The sequence below is a fragment of the Moschus berezovskii genome, chromosome 3 (assembly GCF_049115385.1).
Source record: "Moschus berezovskii isolate FMDL1 chromosome 3, NW_MosBer_1.0, whole genome shotgun sequence".
Lineage (NCBI taxonomy): Eukaryota > Metazoa > Chordata > Mammalia > Artiodactyla > Moschidae > Moschus > Moschus berezovskii.
In genome coordinates, this window is record NC_142462.1 from 93894049 (window position 1) to 93914749 (window position 20701).

The following is a 20701-nucleotide window of genomic DNA, read 5'->3' on the forward strand; positions in this document are numbered from 1 at the left end:
TATGACAGTATCTAGGTCCATTCGTGTCTTTGCAGATGGCACTATTTCATTCATTTTTATGGCTGAGTGATATTCCATTGTATATATGTACCACATCTTCTTCATCCATTTCTCTGTCAATGGACATTTAGGTTGCTTCTATATCCTAGCTATTGTACCTTGTGATGCAATGAACATCGGGTTAGAGCCATCCTTTCAAATTTTGGTTTCCTTTGAATTGTACACCTAGTAGTGGAATTGCTGGATTGTACAGTAGCTCTATGTTTAATTTTTTAAGGACCTTTATACTGTTCTCCATAGTGGCTGTACAAGTTTAAATTCCCAACAGTGGGAGAGTTCCGTTTTCTCCACACCCTCATCAGCATTTATTGTTTGTAGATTTTTTTGATGATGGCCTTTCTGACCAGGGTGAGGTGACACCTCTTTGTAGTTTTGATTTGTATTTCTCTAATAGTTAGTGATGCTGAGCATTTTTTATGTGTTTATTGGTCATCTGTATGTCCATTATTGTTTTAACTTCTAAAGTAATATGATTTTTTATTGTCTCCTTTAAGTTTTGTCTTAGAGTGTCTGTAGTTTTACTGTGATATGCCTAGGAACGTGAATTTAACCAGCTTTAGTTTAGAACCAGCCATATATACTAAGGAACTCAAGCATAATATAGTGTTGATGCTAATTGTGATGCTGACTAGTGTGTGGGTGGGTACTTAATAACTATAGATTTTCATTGTAAGAGATCACTCTGGTGAAAGTACAGTAGTGGAAGAGGAAGTGGATCTACAAAGACTAGTAAAGATATTATGGCATAAATATAAGTTTTGAATGCAAGTGAGCATAATGAAATGAAGAGAAGGTATTTGTTACATAATATTTGCTTTGTATGTAAATAGAATTTTATTATTTATAAGATGTTAAATAGGTTATACAGGAAAGTGAGTAATGAAGTATGTCTTCCAAATTTGTGACTTAGATAATAATGTGGATAATGTTAAGACTGATTAAAAATAAATAATGACAAGAAGGTGAATAGATTTTTTATGTTAATACCAGTGTGACAGAGAAGAAAGAATTCTATAAAACTGCATAATTATTCAAATTTTAGTTATTGCCTACAAAGTGTTCATAGATAAGTTGCATAATCTCTTCGGTGCTCAGTTTACTCACTTGTAAAATGAAGTGCCAAGCCTAGATAAAAACCCAGTTTATTTTCCTAGCTCTAAATCTTTTTTTTTAATTTATTTATTTTAATTGGAGGCTAATTACTTTACATTATTGTATTGGTTTTGCCATACATTGACATGAATCTGCCCCAGGTGTACATGTGTTCCCCATCTTGAGCCCCCCTCCACCTTCCTCCCTATCCCATCCCTCTGGTTCATCCCAGTACACCAACACCGAGCATCCTGTATCACGCATCGAACATGGACTGGCGATTCATTTCACATATGATAATATACATGTTTCAATGCCATTCTCCCAAATCATCCCACCCTGGTTGCTTCCATGTCCTGAATATTATAAACAGTGCTGCGATGATCATTGGAGTACATGTGTCTCTTTCAATCTTAATTATTTAGATATAATAGTATTGCTAATATATTAATTAAATATTTATATTTAATTTTATTCCAAATTATTATCTTCCTATTGAAAGTACATGCACTAAATAGAATTATAATAAATTTAACATAAGTGACCAGTCCAGGTTCGACGCATAAATTTTCCTCTGTTCATTTCTTTGCATTTGTGCTTTTTTAATAAAATTCTTTTAAAAATAAATAAATAAATAAATAAATTTAACACAGTAATATAACTAAAATGCATAATTAATCAATAATATGTATAAACTTATTAATCAAATATAGAAAATGAAAGAGACTGAACATAAAATAAATATGCTACTAGCCAGTGGTAGCCTCTCCATGTGAATAAAAAGAGAAAATCAGACTCTTCCTTTAAAATCTCCTAAAATATCTCCTACCTCCTTCTTCCCCTAGGCATAACCATATATTTTAAGCTCTAATCACACAAAATTACTTAACTAGATTTTGTCATTAAAAGAAATCGATGTGTATGTGTGATGTTCATATATTTTATTTTGATTAGCTGTCCTAAACTGTATTCATTTTTTCTTCATTTCATCTTGAACATCACCTGGAAATTTTCTTCACATAAGTGCCACACTTTCTCAAAATGTTTTTGCTTACCATCATATCTGGAGACTTATATTCAGAATTCAAGATTTAGGGTGAACATCTCTCCTTGGAAGATCACAAATCTCCCTCTGGTAAACAAGACTGACTATGCATCCATGTGTGTTCATGCAACTTTTCATATTCTTCCATCATAATCTATCTCTTCAGTTCACTTCAGTCGCTCAGTCATGTCTGACTCTTTGCAATCCCATGGACTGCAGTACACCAGGACTCCCTGGCCACCACCAGCTCCCAGAGCTTGATCAAGCTCGTGTCCATTGAGTCAGTGATGCCATCCAACCATCTCATTCTCTGTCATCCTCTTCTCCTGCCTTCAATCTTTCCCAGCATCAGAGTCTTTTCCAGTGAGTCAGCTCTTTGCATCAGGTGGCCAAAGTATTGGAGTTTCAGCTTCAGCATCAGTCCTTCCAGTGAATATTCAGAACTGATTTCCTTTAGGATGGACTAGTTGGATCTCCTTGCAGTCCAAGGGACTCTTAAGAGTTTTCTCTAACACCACAGTTCAAAAGCATCAATTCTACAGCTTTATTTATAGTCCAACTCTCACATCCATACATGACTACGGGAAAAACCAAAGCTTTGACTAGACAGACCTTTGTTGGCAATGTCTCTGCTTTTTATTACGCTGTCTAGATTGGGCATAACTTTTCTTCTAAGGAGGAAGCGTCTTTTAATTCCACCATTTGTAGGGACTTTGGAGCCCAAAAAAAGAAAGTCTCTCACTCTTTCCAGTGTTTCCCCATCTATTCGCCATGAAGTGATGGGACCAGATGCCATGATCTTAGTTTTCTGAATGTTGAGTTGTAAGCCAGCATTTTCACTGTCCTCTTTCACTTTCATCAAGAGGCTCTTTAGTTCTTCTTCACTTTCTACCATTAGAGCGGTATCATCTGCATATGTGAGGTTATTGATATTTCTCCTGGCATAGTGTAAATAGTTTAATGTTGTGCCATCCTTATCAATCTCTGAGATACAGTAGTGTGAATAATTTTTTTAAAAACCTCTTCTTAAAAAACAAATGAAGTAAAAAAAAAATAGATTAAAAAAACAATGGTTTGCAGACAGGATTTTCAATGGATTGGACAATGCTATGGTCCAGTCATAAACTTTTAGTTTTATCTTAGACACTAGAGCCATTTCAATATAACACATTAATAACTGCTTAATTCATCCAGTGTCAAATCATTCTATACCCTCCCTCTTGTTGCAATAGCAAGTTTACAGTGACTATGCTACACAGGAGCAATTTATTTATTTTGACATTATGTAGATGTGCAAAACAGGTTGTTAAGTGTTGCATTATCACATAAAATGGAATATACTAACTGTTGTTGTCATTGATCATATGTTAAAAACAAAATACAATGTCAACACGGCATACTTGGGTCTGTCAGTTGATATGGCAATGTTAAGGAATTTAATTTGTTTTGGGCTTTAGTGATAGCAATAAAAGATTAAACATAGTTTATCCTATGAATTAAAATGACCTTCAGTTCAGTTCAGTCACTCAGTCGTGTCCGACTCCTTGTGACCCCATGAATCACAGCACGCCAGGCCTCCCTGTCCATCACCAACTCCCGGAGTTCACTCAAACTCATGTCCATCAAGTCGGTGATGCCATCCAGCCATCTCATTCTCTGTCGTCCCCATCTCCTCCCGCCCCCAACCTTTCCCAGCATCAGATTCTTTTCCAGTGAGTCAACTCGTTGCATGAGGTGGCCAAAGTACTGCAGTTTCAGCTTTAGCATCAGTCCTTCCAATGAACACCCAGGATTGATCTCCTCTAGAATGGACTGGTTGGATCTCCTTGCAGTCCAAGGGACTCTCAAGAGTCTTCTCCAGCACCACAGTTCAAAAGCATCAATTCCTCAGCGATAAGCTTTCTTCACAGTTCAACTCTCACATCCATATATGACCACGGGAAAAATCATAGCCTTGACTAGACGGAACTTGGTTGACAAAGTAACGTCTCTGCTTTTTAATATACTGTCTAGGTTGGTCATAACTTTCCTTCCAAGGAGTAAGCGTCTTTTAATTTCCTGGCTGCAATCACCATCTGCAGTGATTTTGGAACCCCCAAAAATAAAGTCTGATACTGTTTCCACTGTTTCCCCATCCACTTCCCATGAAGTGATGGGACCAGATGCCATGATCTTCATTTTCTGAATGAATGTTGAGCTTCAAGCCAACCTTGTCAGTCTCCTCTTTCACTTTCATCAAGAGGCTTTTGAATTCCTCTTCACTTTCTGCCATAAGGGTGGTGTCATCTGCATATCTGAGGTTATTGATATTTCTCCTAGCAATCTTGATTCCAGCTTGTGCTTCTTCCAGCCCAGCGTTCCTCATGATGTACTCTGCATATAATTTAAATAAACAGGGTGACAATATACAGCCTTGACATACTCCTTTTCCTATTTGGAACCAGTCTCTTGTTCCATGTTCAGTTCTGACTGTTGCTTCCTGACCTGCATACAGGTTTCTCAAGAGGCAGATCAGGTGGTCTGGTATTCCCATCTCTTTCAGAATTTTCCACAGTTTAATGTGACTTTAGTATTAATGATTAGCCCATAGCTATTTTTCAATGATAACAAAGAAATGATAAATATATGAAAATTATCCTAATCATATTTGACATGCACTGTAGCTATTATTCTCACACGTTACTATGTTATTCTTTTTTAATTTTTTTAATTTTTAGTATAAATTTATTTATTTTAATTGGAGGTAATTACTTTGCATTATTGTATTGGTTTTGCCATACGTTGACATGAATCTGTCATGGATATACATGTGTTCCCCATCCTGAACCCCTCTCCCACCTCCCTGCCCATCCTATCCCTCTGGGTCATCCCAGTGCACCAGCCCCGAGCCCCCTATATCATGCATTGAACCTGGACTGGCGATTCATTCCATATGTGATAATTTACATGTTTCAATGCCATTCTCCCATATCAATACCACTATCACCCTCTCCCACAGAGTCCAAAAGACTTTTCTATACACCTGTATCTCTTTTGCTGTCTCACATACAGGGTTATCGTTATAATCTTTCTAAATTCCATATATATGTGTTAGCATACTGTATTGGTATTTTGCTTTATGGCTTACTTCACTCTGTATAAAAGGCTCCAGTTTCATCCACCTCACTAGAACTGATTCAAATGTATTCTTTTTAATTGCTGAATAATACTCCATTGTGTATATGTACCAAAGCTTTCTTATCCATTCGTCTGCAGATGGACATCTAGGTTGCTTCCATGTCCTCGCTATTATAAACAGTGCTGCGATGAATATTGGGGTACACGTGTCTCTTTCAATTCCAGTTTCCTCGGTGTGTATGCCCAGCAGTGGGATTGCTGGGTCAAGTTGCAGTTCTATTTCCAGTTTTTTAAGGAATCTCCACCCTGTTCTCCATAGTGGCTGTACTAGTTTGCATTCTCACCAACAGTGTAAGAGGGTTCCCTTTTCTCCACATCCTCTCCAGCATTTATTGATTGTAGACGTTTGGAGAGTAGCCATTCTGACTGATGTGAAATGGTACCTCATTGTGGTTTTGATTTGCATTTCTCTGATAATGAGTGATGTTGAGCATCTTTTCATGTGTTTGTTAGCCATCTGTATGTCTTCTTTAGAGAAATGTCTGTTTAGTTCTTTGGCCCATTTTTTGATTGGGTCATTTATTTTTCTGGCATTGAGCTGCAGGTGTTGCTTGTATATTTTTGAGATTAATTCTTTGTCAGTTGCTTCATTTGCTATTATTTTCTCCCCTTTTGAAGACTGTCTTTTCACCTTGCTTATAGTTTCCTTTGTTGTGCAGAAGCTATTAATTTTAATTAGGTCCCATTTGTTTATTTTTGCTCTTATTTCCAATATTCTGAGAGTTGGCTCATAGAGGATCCTGCTGTGATTTATGTTGGAGTGTGTTTTGCCTATGTTTTCCTCTAGGAGTTTTATAGTTTCTGGTCTTATGTTTAGATATTTAATCCATTTTGAGTTTATTTTTGTGTAAGGTGTTAGAAAGTGTTCTAGGTTCATTCTTTTACAAGTGGTTACCAGTTTTCCGAGCACCACTTGTTAAAAAGACTGTCTTTTCTCCATTGTATATTCTTGCCTCCTTTGTCGAAGATAAGGTGTCCATAGGTACATGGATTTATCTCTGGGCTTTCTATTTTGTTCCATTGATCTATATTTCTGTCTTTATGGCAGTACCATACTGTCTTGATGACTGTGGCTTTGCAGCAGAGACTGAAGTCAGGCAGGTTGATTCCTCCAGTTCCATTCTTCTTTCTCAAAATTGCTTTGGCTATTTGAGTTTTTTTGTATTTCCATACAAATTGTGAAATTATTTGTTCTAGCTCTGTGAAATAATATTGTTGGTAGTTTGTTAGGGAGTGCATTGAATCTATAGATTGCTTTGAGTAGTATACTCATTTTCATTATATTGATTCTTCCAATCCATGAACATGGTATATTTCTCCATCTATTTGTGTCTAAATATATAGGTCTTTTGCTTTTTTAGGTAGATATATTCCTAAGTATTTTATTATTTTCGTTGTAATGGTGAATGGAATTATTTCCTTAATTTCTCTTTCTGTTTTCTCATTGTTAATGTATAGGAATGCAAGGGATTTCTGTGTGTTGATTTTACATTCTGCAACTTTACTATATTCATTGATCAGCTCTAGTAATTTTCTGGTGGAGTCTTTAGGGTTTTCTGTGTAGAGGATCATGTCATCTGCAAACAGTGAGTGTTTCACTTCTTCTTTTCTAATCTGGATTCCCTTTATTTCTTTTTCTGCTCTGATTGCTGTGGCCAAAAATTCCAAAACTATGTTGAATAGTAGTGATGAGAGTGGGCACCCTTGTCTTGTTCCTGACTTTAGGGGAAATACTTTCAATTTTTGACCATTGAGTGTAATGTTTCCTGTGGGTTTGTCATATATAGCTTTTATTATGTTGAGGTATGTTCTTTATATTCCTGCTTTCTGGAGGGTTTTTATCATAAATGGATATTGAATTTTGTCAAAGGCTTTCTCTGCATCTATTGAGATAATCTATTGAGATAATATGGCTTTTATTTTTCAATTTGTTAATGTGGTGTATTACATTGATTGATTTGCGGATATTGAAGAATCCTTGCATTCCTGGGATAAAGACCACTTGGTCATGATGTATGATCTTTTTAGTATGCTGTTGGATTCTGTTTGCTAGAATTTTGTTAAGGATTTTTTATCTATGTTCATCAGTGATATTGGCCTGTAGTTTTCTTTTTTTGTGACATGTTTGTCAGGTTTTGGTATTATGGTGATGGTGGCCTCATAGAATGAGTTTGGAAGTTTACCTTCCTCTGCAATTTTCTGGAAGATTTTGAGTATGATAGCTGTTAGCTCTTCTCTAAATTTTTGGTAGAATTCAGCTGTGAAGTCGTCTGGTCCTGGGCTTTTGTTTGCTGGAAGATTTCTGGTTACAGTTTCAATTTCCATGCTTGTGATGGTCTGTTAAGATTTTCTATTTCTTCCTGGTTCACTTTGGAAAAGTTGTACTATTCTAAGAATTTGTTCATTTCTTCCAAGTTGTGCATTTTACTGGCATATAGTTGCTGCTAGTAGTCTCTTACGATCCTTTGTATTTCTGTGTTGTCTGTTGTGATCTCTCCATTTTCATTTCTAATTTTGTTGATTTGATTTATATCCCTTCGTTTCTTGATGAGTCTGGCTAATGGTTTGTCAATTTTATTTATCTTCTCAAAGAACCAGCTTTTGGCTTTGTTGATTTTTGCTATGGTCTCTTTTGTTTCTTTTGTATTTATTTCTGAGAGTCCTTGGACTTCAAGGAGATCCAACCAGTCCATTATAAAGGAGATCAGTCCTGGGTGTTCATTGGAAGGACTGATGCTAAAGCTGAAACTCCAATACTTTGGCCACCTCATGCGAAGAGTTGACTCACTGCAAAAGATTCTGATGCTGGGAGGGATTGAGGGCAGGAAGAGAAGGGGACGACAGAGGATGAGATGGCTGGATGGCATCACTGATTCGATGGAGATGATTTTGAGTGAACTCCGGGAGTTGGTGATGGACAGGGAGGCCTGGCGTGCTGTGATACATTGGGTTGCAAAGAGTCGGACACGACTGAGTGACTGAACTGATCTGAACTGCCCTAATTTTTAATATTTCTTTCCTTCTACTAACCCTGGGCTTCATTTCTTTTTTTTCTTGTTGCTTTAGGCGTTCAGTTCAGTTCAGTTCAATTCAGTCGCTCAGTCATGTCCGACTCTCCGTGACCCCATGAATCACAGCACGCCAGGCCTCCTTGTCCAGCACCAACTCCCGGAGTTCACTCAAACTCATGTCCACAGAGTCGGTGATGCCATCCTGCCATCTCATTCTCGGTCGTCCCCTTCTCTTCCCATGCTGCTGCTGCTGCTAAGTCACTTCAGTAGTGTCCGACCCTGTGTGACCCCATAGACGGAAGCCCACCAGGCTCCCCCATCCCTGGGATTCTCCAGGCAGGAACACTGGAGTGGGTTGCCATTTTCTTCTCGAATGTGTGAAAGTGAAAAGTGAAAGTGAAGTCGCTCAGTCGTGTCTGACCCTTAGCGACCCCACGGACTGCAGGCTCCTCCATCCATGGGATTTTCTAGGCAAGAGTACTGGAGTGGCTTGCCATTGCCTTCTCCGTCTCCTCCCCTAGAGTTGGGTTATTTATTTGACTTCTTTCTTGTATCTTGAGGTATGCCTGTATTGCTATGAACCTTCCCCTAGCACTGCTTTTACAGTGTCCCATAGGTTTTGGGTTGTTGTGTTTTCATTTTCATTCATTTCTATGCATCTTTTGATTTCTTGTTTGATTTCTTCTGTGATCTGTTGGTTATTCAGCAGTGCGTTTTTCAGCTTCCATATGTTGGCATTTTTTAATAGTTTTTCTCCTGTAATTGACATCTAATCTTACTGCATTATAGTCAGAAAAGATGCTTGGAATGATTTCATTTGTTTTGAATTAACCAAGGCTAGATTTATGGCCCAGGATGTGATCTATCCTGGAGAAGGTTCCACGTGCACTTGAGAAAAAGGTGAAACACATTGCTTTGGGGTGAAATGTCCTATAGATATCAATTAGGTCTAACTGGTATATTGTATCATTTAAAGTTTGTGTTTCCTTGTTAATTTTCTGTTTAGTTGATCTATCCATAGGTGTGAGTGGGGTATTAAAGTTTCCCACTATTATTGTGCCATTGTTAACTTCCCCTTTCATACTTGTTAGCATTTGTCGTATATATTGCAGTGTTCCTATGTTGGGGAGCATATATATTTATAACTGTTATTTCTTCTTGGATTGATCCTTTCATCATTATGTAGTGTCCGTCTTTGTCTCTTTTCACAGCCTTTGTCTTAAAGTCTATTTTATCTGATACGAGTATTGCTACTCCTGCTTTCTTTTGGACTCTATTTGCATGGAATATCTTTTTCCAGCCCTTCACTTTCAATCTGTTTGTGTCCCTTGTTTCAAGGTGGGTCTCTTGTAGACAACATATATGGGGGTCTTGTTTTTGTATCCATTCAGTCCGTCTTAGTCTTTTGGTTAGGGCATTCAACCCATTTACACTTAAGGTAATTTTTGATAAGTATGATCCCGTTGCCATTTACTTTATTGTTTTGCATTCAAGTTTATACATCCTTTCTGTGTTTCCTGTCTAAAGAAGATCCTTTAGCATTTGTTGGAGAGCTGGTTTGGTGGTGCTGAATTCTCTCATCTTTCGCTTGTCTGTAAAGGCTTTGATTTCTCCTTCATATTTGAATGAGATCCTTGCTGGGTACAGTAATCTTGGCTGTAGGTTATTTTCTTGCATCACTTTAAGTATGTCTTGCCATTCCCTCCTGGCCTGAAGTGTTTCTATTGAAAGATCACCTGTTATGCTTATGGGAATCCCCTTGTGTGTTATTTGTTGTTTTTCCCTTGCTTCTTTTAATATTTGTTCTTTGTCTTTGATCTTTGTTAATTTGATTAATATGTGTCTTGGGGTGTTTTGCCTTGGGTTTATCCTTTTGGGGCTCTCTGGATTTCTTGGATTTGGGTGATTATTTCCTTCCCCATTTTAGGGAAGTTTTCAACTGTTATCTCCTCAAGTATTTTTTCATGGTCTTTCTTTTTATCTTCTTCTGGGACTCCTATGATTCGAATGTTGGGGCATTTAACATTGTCCCAGAGGTCTCTAAGGTTGTCCTCATTTCTTTTAATTCTTTTTTTTTTTTTTTCCTCTCTGTTTCATTTATTTCTACCATTCTATCTTCTACCTCACTTATCTTCTGCCTCTGTTATTCTACTGTTGGATCCCTCCAGAGTGTTTTTTATTTCACTTATTGCATTATTCATTATATATTGCCTCTTTTTTAAATCTATTCTAGGTCCTTGTTAAACCTTTGTTGCATCTTCTCAATCCTTGTCTCTAGGTTATTTATCTGTAACTCCATTTTGTTTTCAAGATTTTGGATAATTTTCACTATCATTATTTGGAATTTTTATCAGGTAGTTCCCTATCTCTTCCTCCTTTGTTTGGTTTGGTGGGCATTTATCCTGTTCCTCTACCGGCTGGGTATTTTTCTGCCTTTTCATCCTGTTTATATTGCTGTGTTTGGGGTGGCCTTTCCATTCTGGCAGTTTGTGGTTCTTCTTTATTGTGGTGGTTCCTCACTGTGGGTGGAGTTGGACGAGTGGCTTGTCAAGGTTTCCTGGTTAGGGAAGCTTGTGTCGGTGTCTGGTGGATGGAGTTAGATTTCTTCTCTCTGGAGTGCAATGAAGTGTCCAGTGATGAGTTTTGAGCTGTCAGTGGGATTGGTGTGACTTTGGGCAGCCTGTGTATTGAAGCTCAGGGCTATGTTCCTATGTTGCTGGAGAATTTGCATGGTATGTCTTGCTCTGGAGGTTGTTGGCCCTTGGGTGGTGCTTGGTTTCAGTGTAGGTATGGAGGCATTTAATGCGCTCCTATCGATTAATATTCCCTGGAGTCAGGAGTTCTCTGGTGTTCTAAGGATTTGGATTTAAGCCTCCTGCCTCTGGTTTTCAGTCTTATTCTTACAGTAACCTCAAGACTTCTGCAGCTATACAGCACCAATGATAAAACATCTAGGTGAAAGATGAAAAGTTTCTCCACAGTGAGGGACACCTGGAGAGGTTCACAGAGTTACATGGAGAAGAGAAGAGGGAGGAGGGAGATAGATGTGACCAGGAGGAGAAGAGGGGGAATCAAAAGAGGAGAGAGCAAGCTAGCCAGTAATCACTTCGCTATGTGCTCTCCACAGTCTGGACCGCTCAGAGATGTTCAGGTAGTTATACAGAGAAGAGAAGAGGGAGGAAGGAGAAAGAGGTGGCCAGGAGGATAAAGGGGGAATCAAAAGGAAAGAGACAGATTCAGCCAGTAATCAGTTCCCTAAGTGTTCTCCACAGCGTGGAACACACAAAGAGATTCACAGGGTTGGGTAGAGAAGAGAAGGGGGAGGGAGGAGATAGAGGTGATCTGGTGGAGAAAAACGAGAGTCCAAAGGAGGAGAGAGCAGTAATCTTGCCCCCAAGCCAGTAATCTTGCTCCCAAATAAAAATGGGTACTGAAGATTGGGTTCTTAAAGGTACAAACTTGATAACAAATACCAAAGATACCAAAAAGCAAAGATTAAAAATCTAGAGTAGAGGTTAGATTCTCAAAAATACAATATTAAAGAAAAAAACAAGGTCATAAAAATTATAAATATATATATATATGAAGTTTGCTTTAAAAATAGGGTCCTTTTTTTTGCAAAGTAATAGTAGGTTATAAAAATGAAAATTAAAGGAGTAATAGAGGACTTAAAATTAAAAAACAATTTAATAAATGCTAATAGTAAAATTATATCTAGGACTTTCTCCAGAGTTGTTATGGACAGTGTGGGGTCAGTTAATTTTCAGATAGTTTCTTGATCTGGCTTATACTTCTCAAGATCTATAGGCACCTTCTGACATAGTCGATGCTAACTGTAGGGTTTTAATCTATTCCACCTGTCACTTTCAAAGCAGTTCCCTCTGTTTATTTTAGCTTCTTCTGTTTGCTGGTCTCTTTAGTGTCTAATTTCCGCCCTGGCACAAGAGGGTGGTGATGGTCACTTTTTTAGGCTTACTTGTTCAGTCATGCTGTGGGGAGGGAAGAACACTGCAAACAAATATCACTGGCGTGTGAGGAGTGCTTGCAGTGTCTCCACCCTCTGTGTTTGCCCCCGCTCACAGCGTGTGTGTTTTCCCAGTCTACATTCTTCAGGCTCTAGGTTACTCTGTTGGGAACTGTCTGAGGTGGGCCCCTGGGTTGCATGTACTTCCCAGGTCTAAGCTGCTCAGGTTCAGGTTCTCGGGTACTCCACAAAGGCACAGGCTTGGTTGGGTCTGCGTTTTGTGCCCTCCCCAGTTCCGAGCAGCTCAGGTGACCAGGTGCTTGGCGAACAGTCACCCCCAGTTGTGGGCTGCGGCTTATCGTCTCCCCCGTCCCAGCCGCTTGGTTTTCTGGGTGTACAACCAGCGCACCTTCTCAGGTGTGCCGTGTGTCACTTCTGGGGAACTGATCTCTGGCTGCGACCCTCCTGGCAGAAATCAAACATCCAGAATCCCAAGAAGTCTTTGTTAGCAATGAAGCCTGGTTGCAGTTTGGTAGATGATGCCTCTCTGGGGCCACGATTGCCCACTTCAGGCTCTGGCTGCCCTCACATGCCTGTCTCCTATAGGGGATGGGCCAGTCTGCAGCCAGCTTGCTCTGCTCAGTCCTTTGTTCTGTGAACAGGCCTGGCAGTGTCTTAGGCTAGGGCTTTTCATGGGATAGCTATCCCATAGTCTGTGTTGCTATCTCAAGTTAGTTCCTTCAGATTGCCCTCAGGGCATTCAGGCCCGGTCCTTACCCTAAACAATGCAGCCCCAGTGCCTCCCTGTCCAGTCCCCACTTGCTAGTGGCAGATGTGAGCATCTGGGATGCTTCTCCACTGGGAGTTGCCCTTAGGCACGTAGTCTGTGGGTTTTAATTATTTATTTATTTTTCTTCCCAGTTATGTTGCCCTCTGAGGTTCCAAGGCTCACCACAGACCCACCGATGAGAGTGTTTCCTGGTGTTTGGAAACCTCTCTTTTTTAAGACTCCCTTCCCCAGATGGATCTCCACCCTTAACTCTTTTGTCTCTCCTTTTATCTTTTATATTTTTTTCCTACCTCCTTTCGGAGACAGGGGGCTGCCTTTCTGGGTGCCTGATGTCTTCTGCCAGCATTCAGAAGTTGTTTTGGGGAATTTACTCAGCGTTCAAATGTTCTTTCGATGAATTTGTGGGGGAGAAAGTGGTCTCCCTGTCCAATTCCTCTGCCATCTTAGGACCGCCCCCTATATTATTCTATTTGGAGGACAACAGAGAGACATTAGTTCAACTGTTGCCTGAGCTCCCACATGTTTGGATTAAAGCCAAGGATGTAATTGTTATAAAGTTGTTCTATTGTACTGATTCATATGTCCTTCACCAGTGGACATCAAGGATAGACAAACGGTCTTCTAGTTTCTTCTTTTATGATAATACAATTTAAAAACCAATGATACCCATTAGTGACTATACTGAAATGAACCTTCATTGGATTTAGGAGAATTCTTAAGATACGATGATCTTCCATACTTGCTTACTATTGTCCATTTCAACAACAGGATATGATACAAACTGCCTCTGCCTACTTTGAGTATATATGAGGCTAGAAATCTAGTTGCTGTTTGCCAAGGAAATGTATTTATTTATGTTCAAAATAGTGTAGGAAGCACTTAATAATCGATTTCAGGCATAAAGTCTACACACACACATACAAATACACTGTAATACTTGAATATATTTTCAATCAAATTATTTTGTGTGCATTATACTCACTAATTTTCCACCACCTACATAAACGTACTTTTACTACTTCCTGTTGAAACAATTCTGTTAGAACACTTTTCAATGAAGTTACTAGGTTAAATGTCAAATTTGGATAATATCCTAAATAGTCAACTATTCTGGAAAGTTCTAATTATGACTTTAAGTTTCTGTTCTTAATTGTGTATTTTCAGTCTTTATCAAAATTTTTAAACATGAAAATATTTGTCAAGGAGTATAATATAAAGTTTGAGCAAGCTCTCAGAGTTGGTGATGGACAGGGAAGCCTGATGTGCTACAGTCCATGGGGTTGCAGGGTCAGACACAGGGCTGAGCAACTGAACTGACTGAACCGATAGTGTAAAACAGTTATATCTATTTAAGTTAAAAATTTTGAAATGAAGTGATTTAACACTGAGTACTACCAGACACCCTTTGCTATTCGCATTACTCTCAATATTTTCAACAGTATATTGTCTTAGAATGAAAATCAAAATTAAATGAGCCATGATAAGTTATATGTAAAATTATGAGTTCTTTTTATCTTGACTGCTAAATAAGAAGTGTTTCAAGTGTAACAGTGTGCATTACTCTTGTGGAGGAAAATCTACCTATTAACACAGAGAAGGGATTGCTCTTTCAGATTTGCCCATGTGCACTTCCCTGATGGCTCAGTGGGTAAAGAATCTGCCGGCAATGCAGGAGATCTGGGTTCAGTCCCTGGGTAGGGAAGATCCCCTGGAGATCCTGTGGGTTACATGGCAACCCACTCCAGTATTCTTGCCTGGAGAATCCTCATGAAAAGAGGAGCCTGGTGGGCTGCAGTCCATGGGTCACAAAGAGTCAGACACGATTGAGCAACTAAGTACATTACTTCTCAGTCTAAGTTAATAAGCTGAAAATCACAGAGATTTCCAATAGCAGGGAAACTATGGTAAAAAAGTAGAATTTTATTTTCAAGCCTATAACTTGAATGAGCTTCAGCCTTGATTAGGATGATTTGTTAATTTGTATTGAGATGTGGTGGGGAAAATTGGAATCATTTAAATTATCACTGAAGCTGCTGCTGCTGCTGCTGCTAAGTCACTTCAGTCATGTCCAACTCTGTGTGACCCAATAGACGGAAGCCCACCAGGCTCCCCTGTCCCTGGGATTCTCCAGGCAAGAACACTGGAGTGGGTTGCCATTTCCTTCTCCAATGTGTGAAAGTGAAAAGTGAAAGTGAAGTTGCTCAGTCTTGTCTGACCCTTAGAGACCCCACGGACTGCAGCCTACCAGGCTTCTCCATCCATGGGATTTTCTAGGCAAGAGTACTGGAGTGGCTTGCCATTGCCTTCTCCGTCACTGAAGCTAGTCAGGTATAATTTTAGTGAAAATATGAGTGTTGTGTAGGGGGGAAGTAGGTCCATAAGAAAAAATTAAATTTTTTTCAAGTATGTCTGTATTTTTATTTCAATCCCTCAATTAGGTCTTCTTGAGGATGATCTATAATTAATTTGTACACAATGACTGCCGTCTATTTTTAATACTTTCAAATCCCTCATAGATTAAATATCTTGTCCGCTCCAGTTCAGTTCAGTTCAGCCACTCAGTCGTGTCCGACTCCTTGCGACCCCATGAATAACAGAACGCCAGGCCTCCCTGACCGTCACTCAAACTCATGTCCATTAAGTCGGTGATGCCATCCAGGCATCTCATTCTCTGTCGTCACCTTCTCCTCCTGTCCCCAATCCCTACCAGAATCAAAGTCTTTTCCAGTGAGTCAACTCTTCGCATGAGGTGGCCAAAGAATTGGAGTGTCAGCTTTAGCATGAGTCCTTCCAATGAACACCCAGGACTGGTCTCCTTTAGAATGACTGGTTGGATCTCCTTACAGTCCAAGGGACTCTCAAGAGTCTTCTCCAACATCACAGTTCAAAAGCGTCAATTCTTCGGTGCTCAGCTTTCTTCACAGTCCAACTCTCACATCCATACATGACCATGGGAAAAACCTTAGCCTCGACTAGACAGACCTTTGTTGGCAAAGTAGTGTCTCTTCTTTTTAATATACTATCTAGGTTGGTCATAACTTTCCTTCCAAGGAGTAAGCATCTTTCAATTTCATGGCTGCAATCAGCATCCGCAGTGATTTTGGAGCCCAAAAAAATAAAGTCTGACACTGTTTCCACTGTTTCTCCATTTCCCATGAAGTGATGGGACCAGATGCCATGATCTTAGTTTCTGAATGTTGAGCTTCAAGCTTTTTAGTTTCTCTTCACTTTTTGCTATAAGGGTGGTGTCATCTGCATATCTGAGGTTATTGATATTTCTCCTAGCAATCTTGATTCCAGCTTGTGCTTCTTCCAGCCCAGCGTTCCTCATGATGTACTCTGCATATAAGTTAAGTAAGCAGGGTGACAATATACAGCCTTGATGTACTCCTTTTCCTATTTGGAACCAGTCTTTTGTTCCATGTCAGCTTCTAACTGTTGCTTCCTGACCTGCATACAGGTTTCTCAACAGACAGGTCAGGTGGTCTCATCTCTTTCAGAATGTTCCACAGTTTATTGTGATCCACATAGTCAAAGGCTTTGGCACAGTCAATGAAGCAGAGATAGATGTTTTTCTGGAAATCTCTTGCTTTCTTCATGATCCAGCGGATATTGGCAGTTTGATCTCTGGTGCCTCTGCCTTTTCTAAAACCAGCTTGAACATCTGGAAGTTCACGGTTCACGTATTGCTGAAGCCTGGCTTGGAGAATTTTGAGCATGACTTTGCTAGAGTGTGAGATGAGTGCAATTGTGCAGTAGTTAGAGCATTCTTTGGCATTGCCTTTCTTTGGGATTGGAATGAAGACTGACCTTTTCCAGTCCTGTGGCCACTGCTGAGTTTTCCAAATTTGCTGGCATATTGAGTACAGCAATTTCAAGGCATCATCCTTTAGGATTTGAAATAGCTCAATTGGAATTCCATCAACTCCACTAGCTTTGTTCGTAGTGATGCTTTCTAAAGCCCACTTGACTTCACATTCCAAGATGTCTGGCTCTAGGTGAGTTATAACAGCATCGTGATTATCTTGGTCGTGATGATCTTTTTTGTACAGTTCTTCTATGTATTCTTGCCACCTCTTCTTAATTTCTTCTGCTTCTATTAGGTCCATACCATTTCTGTCCTTTATCGAGCCCATCTTTGCATGAAATGTTCCCTTGGTATCTGTAATTTTCTTGAAGAGATCTCTAGTCTTTCCCATTCTGTTGTTTTCCTCTATTTCTTTGCATTGATCACTGAGGAAGACTTTCTTATCTCTCCTTGCTATTCTTTGGAACTCTGCATTCAGATGCTTATATCTTTCCTTTTCTCCTTTGCTTTTCGCTTCTCCTCTTTTCACAGCTATTTGTAATGCCTCCCCAGACAGCCATATTGCTTTTTGCATTTCTTTTCCATGGCATGGTCTTGATCCCTGTTTACTGTACAATGTCACGAACCTCCATCCATTGCTCATCAGGCAATCTATGTATCAGAACTAGTTCCTTATATCTATTTCTCACTTCCACTGTATAATCCTAAGGGATTTGAGTTAGGTCATATCCGAATGGTCTAGTGGTTTTCCCTACTTTCTTCAATTTACGTCTGAATTTGGCAATAAGGAGTACATGATCTGAGCCACAGTAAGCTCCTGGTCTTTTTTTTTTTCCTAACTGTATAGAATTTCTCCATCTTGGCTGCAAAGAATACAATCAATCTGATTTCGGTATTGACCATCTGGTGATGTCCATGTGTAGAGTCTTCTCTTGTGTTGTTGAAAGGGGCGGGGGCGTTTCTATGATCAGTGCATTCTCTTGGAAAAATTCTATTAACCTTTGCCCTGCTTCATTCCGTGTTCCAAGGGCAAATTTTCCTGTTACTCCAGGTGTTTCTTGACTTCCTACTTTTGCATTCCAGTCCTCTAAAATGAAAAGGACATCTTTTTTGGGTGTTAGTTCTAGAAGGTCTTGTAGGTCTTCATAAAACCGTTCAACTTCAGATTCTTCAGCCTTACTGGTTGGGGCGTAGCCTTGGATTACTGTTATATTGAATGGTTTGCCTTGGAAACGAACAGAGATCATTCTGTCGTTTTTAAGATTGCATCCAAGTACTGCATTTCGGACTCTTTTGTTGACCGTGATGGCTAGTCTATTTCTTCTAAGGGAATCCTGCCCACAGTAGTAGATATAATGGTCAACTGAGTTAAATTCACCCATTCCAGTCCATTTTAATTCACTGATTCCTAGAATGTCTACGTTCACTCTTGCCATCTCCTGTTTGACCACTTCCAATTTGCCTTGATTCATGGACCTAACATTCCAGTTTCCTACACAATATTGTTATTTACAGCATTGGATCTTGCTTCTATCACCAGTCACATCCACATCTGGGTTTTGTTTTTGCTTTGGCTCCATCCCTTCATTCTTTCTGGAGTTATTTCTCCACTGATCTCCAGTAGCATATTTGGCACCTACCAACCTGGGGAGTTCCTCATTCGGTATCCTATCATTTTGCCTTTTCATACTGTTCATGGGGTTCTCAAGGCAAATATACTGAAGTGGTTTGCCATTCCCTTCTGCAGTGGACCACATCCTTTCAGACCTCTCCACCATGCCCCCCCGCATCTTGGGTGGCCCCACACGGCATGGCTTAGTTTCACTGAGTTAGACAAGGCTGTGGTCCATGTGATCAGATCAACTAGTTTTCTGTGATTATGATTTCAGTCTGTCTGCCCTCTGATGCCCTCTCACAATACCTACCGTCTAACTTTGTTTTCCCTTACCTTGGATGAAGGGTATCTCCTCACGGCCGCCCCACTGACCATGAACGTGGTTAGCTCCTCTCAGCCCTCCCGCGCAGCCACCACCCAGCCACAATGAGAATGTATGCTTCTACTATAAAAACGTAAACGGTAGAAGCAAGACAGTAGTGAGAAATTATGGAAACAGACAGACCTGTGTGAAGGTCATCATGGTTAGATGTGATGGCAGAGAGACACCGAAGTACCATGCTTATTTTGTCCTTACTCTACCCTATTCCATGACCAGCTCCCCTTTCTGATTGCCAGTCTTGTGGAGAAATAGCAGCCAGTGATTTTATAACATACCTTCAAATTCTCCTTAATTCTTAGAATTCCCAGCTTTGTCCTACGGCTGAGTTAGGTCTTTTGCTTATAATAATCATACTGTTTCTGCTTCCTTAATTGAACTTTAATTGATGAAGATGATTTTCAGTTCAGTTCAGTTCAGTCACTTAGTCGTGTCCGACTCTTTGCGACCCCATGAACCCCAGCGAGCCAGGCCTCCCTGTCCACTAATTCCCGAAGTCCACCCAAACCCATGTCCATTGAGTCAGTGAAGCCATCCAACCATCTCATCCTCTCTTGTCCCCTTCTCCTCCTGCCCTCAATCTTTCCCAGCATCAGGGTCTTTTCAAATAAGTCAGTTCTTCACATCAGGTGACCAAAGTATTGGAGTTTCGGCTTCAAAATTAGTCCTACCAATGAACACCCAGGACTGATCTCCTTTAAGATGGACTGGTTGGATCTCCTTGCAGTCCAAGGGACTCTCAAGAGTCTTCTCCAATACCATAGTACAAAAGCATCAATTTTTCGGTGCTCAGCTTTCTCTGTAGTCCAACACTCACATCCATATATGACCACTGGAAAAACCATAACCTTGACTAAATGGACCTTTATTGACAAAGTAATATCTCTGTTTTTAATATGCTATCTAGGTTGGTCATAACTTTCCTTCCAAGGAGCAATTTTTAATTGCTTTTAATTTCATGGCTGCAATCATCATCTGCCGTGATTTTGGAGCCCAGAAAAATAAAGTCTCCCACTGTTTCCACTGTTTCCCCATCTATTTACCATGAAGTGATGGGACCAGATGCCATGATCTTAGTTTTCTGAATGTTGAGCTTTAAGCTAACTTTTTCACTGTCCTCTTTCACCCTCATCAAGAGGCTTTTTAGTTCTTCTTCACTTTCTGCCATAAGGGTGGTGTCATCTGCATATCTGAGGTTATTGGTATTTCTCCTGTCAGTCTTGATTCCAGCTTGTGCTTCCTCTAGCCCAGCATTCCTCCTGATGTACTCTGCATATCAGTTAAATGAGCAGGGTGACAATATACAGCCTTGACATAATCCTTTTCCTGTCTGGACCAGTCTGTTGTTCCATGTCCAGTTTTAACTGACTTGTTGCTTCCTGACCTGCATACAGGTTTCTCAAGAGGCAGGTCAGGTGGTCTGGTATTCCCATCTCTTTCAGAATGTTCCACAGCTTATTGTGATCCACACAGTCAAAGGCTTCTGCATAGTCAATAAAGCAGAAATAGATGTTTTTCAGGTACTCTCTTGCTTTTTTGATGATCCATTGGATGTTGGCAATGTGATCTCTAGTTCCTCTGCCTTTTCTAAAACCAGCTTGAATTTACCTTAATCTGACAAATCAGACTTGCTATAATGACCTTGTGGTTTTCTGTTATTCCCTCTATCTATAATTCTAACAGTTCTTTTCTTACTTGTATCTACTTGTTGAACTCCCACACATCCTTTAAAATATTGATTCATATACTATTTGCAAGAA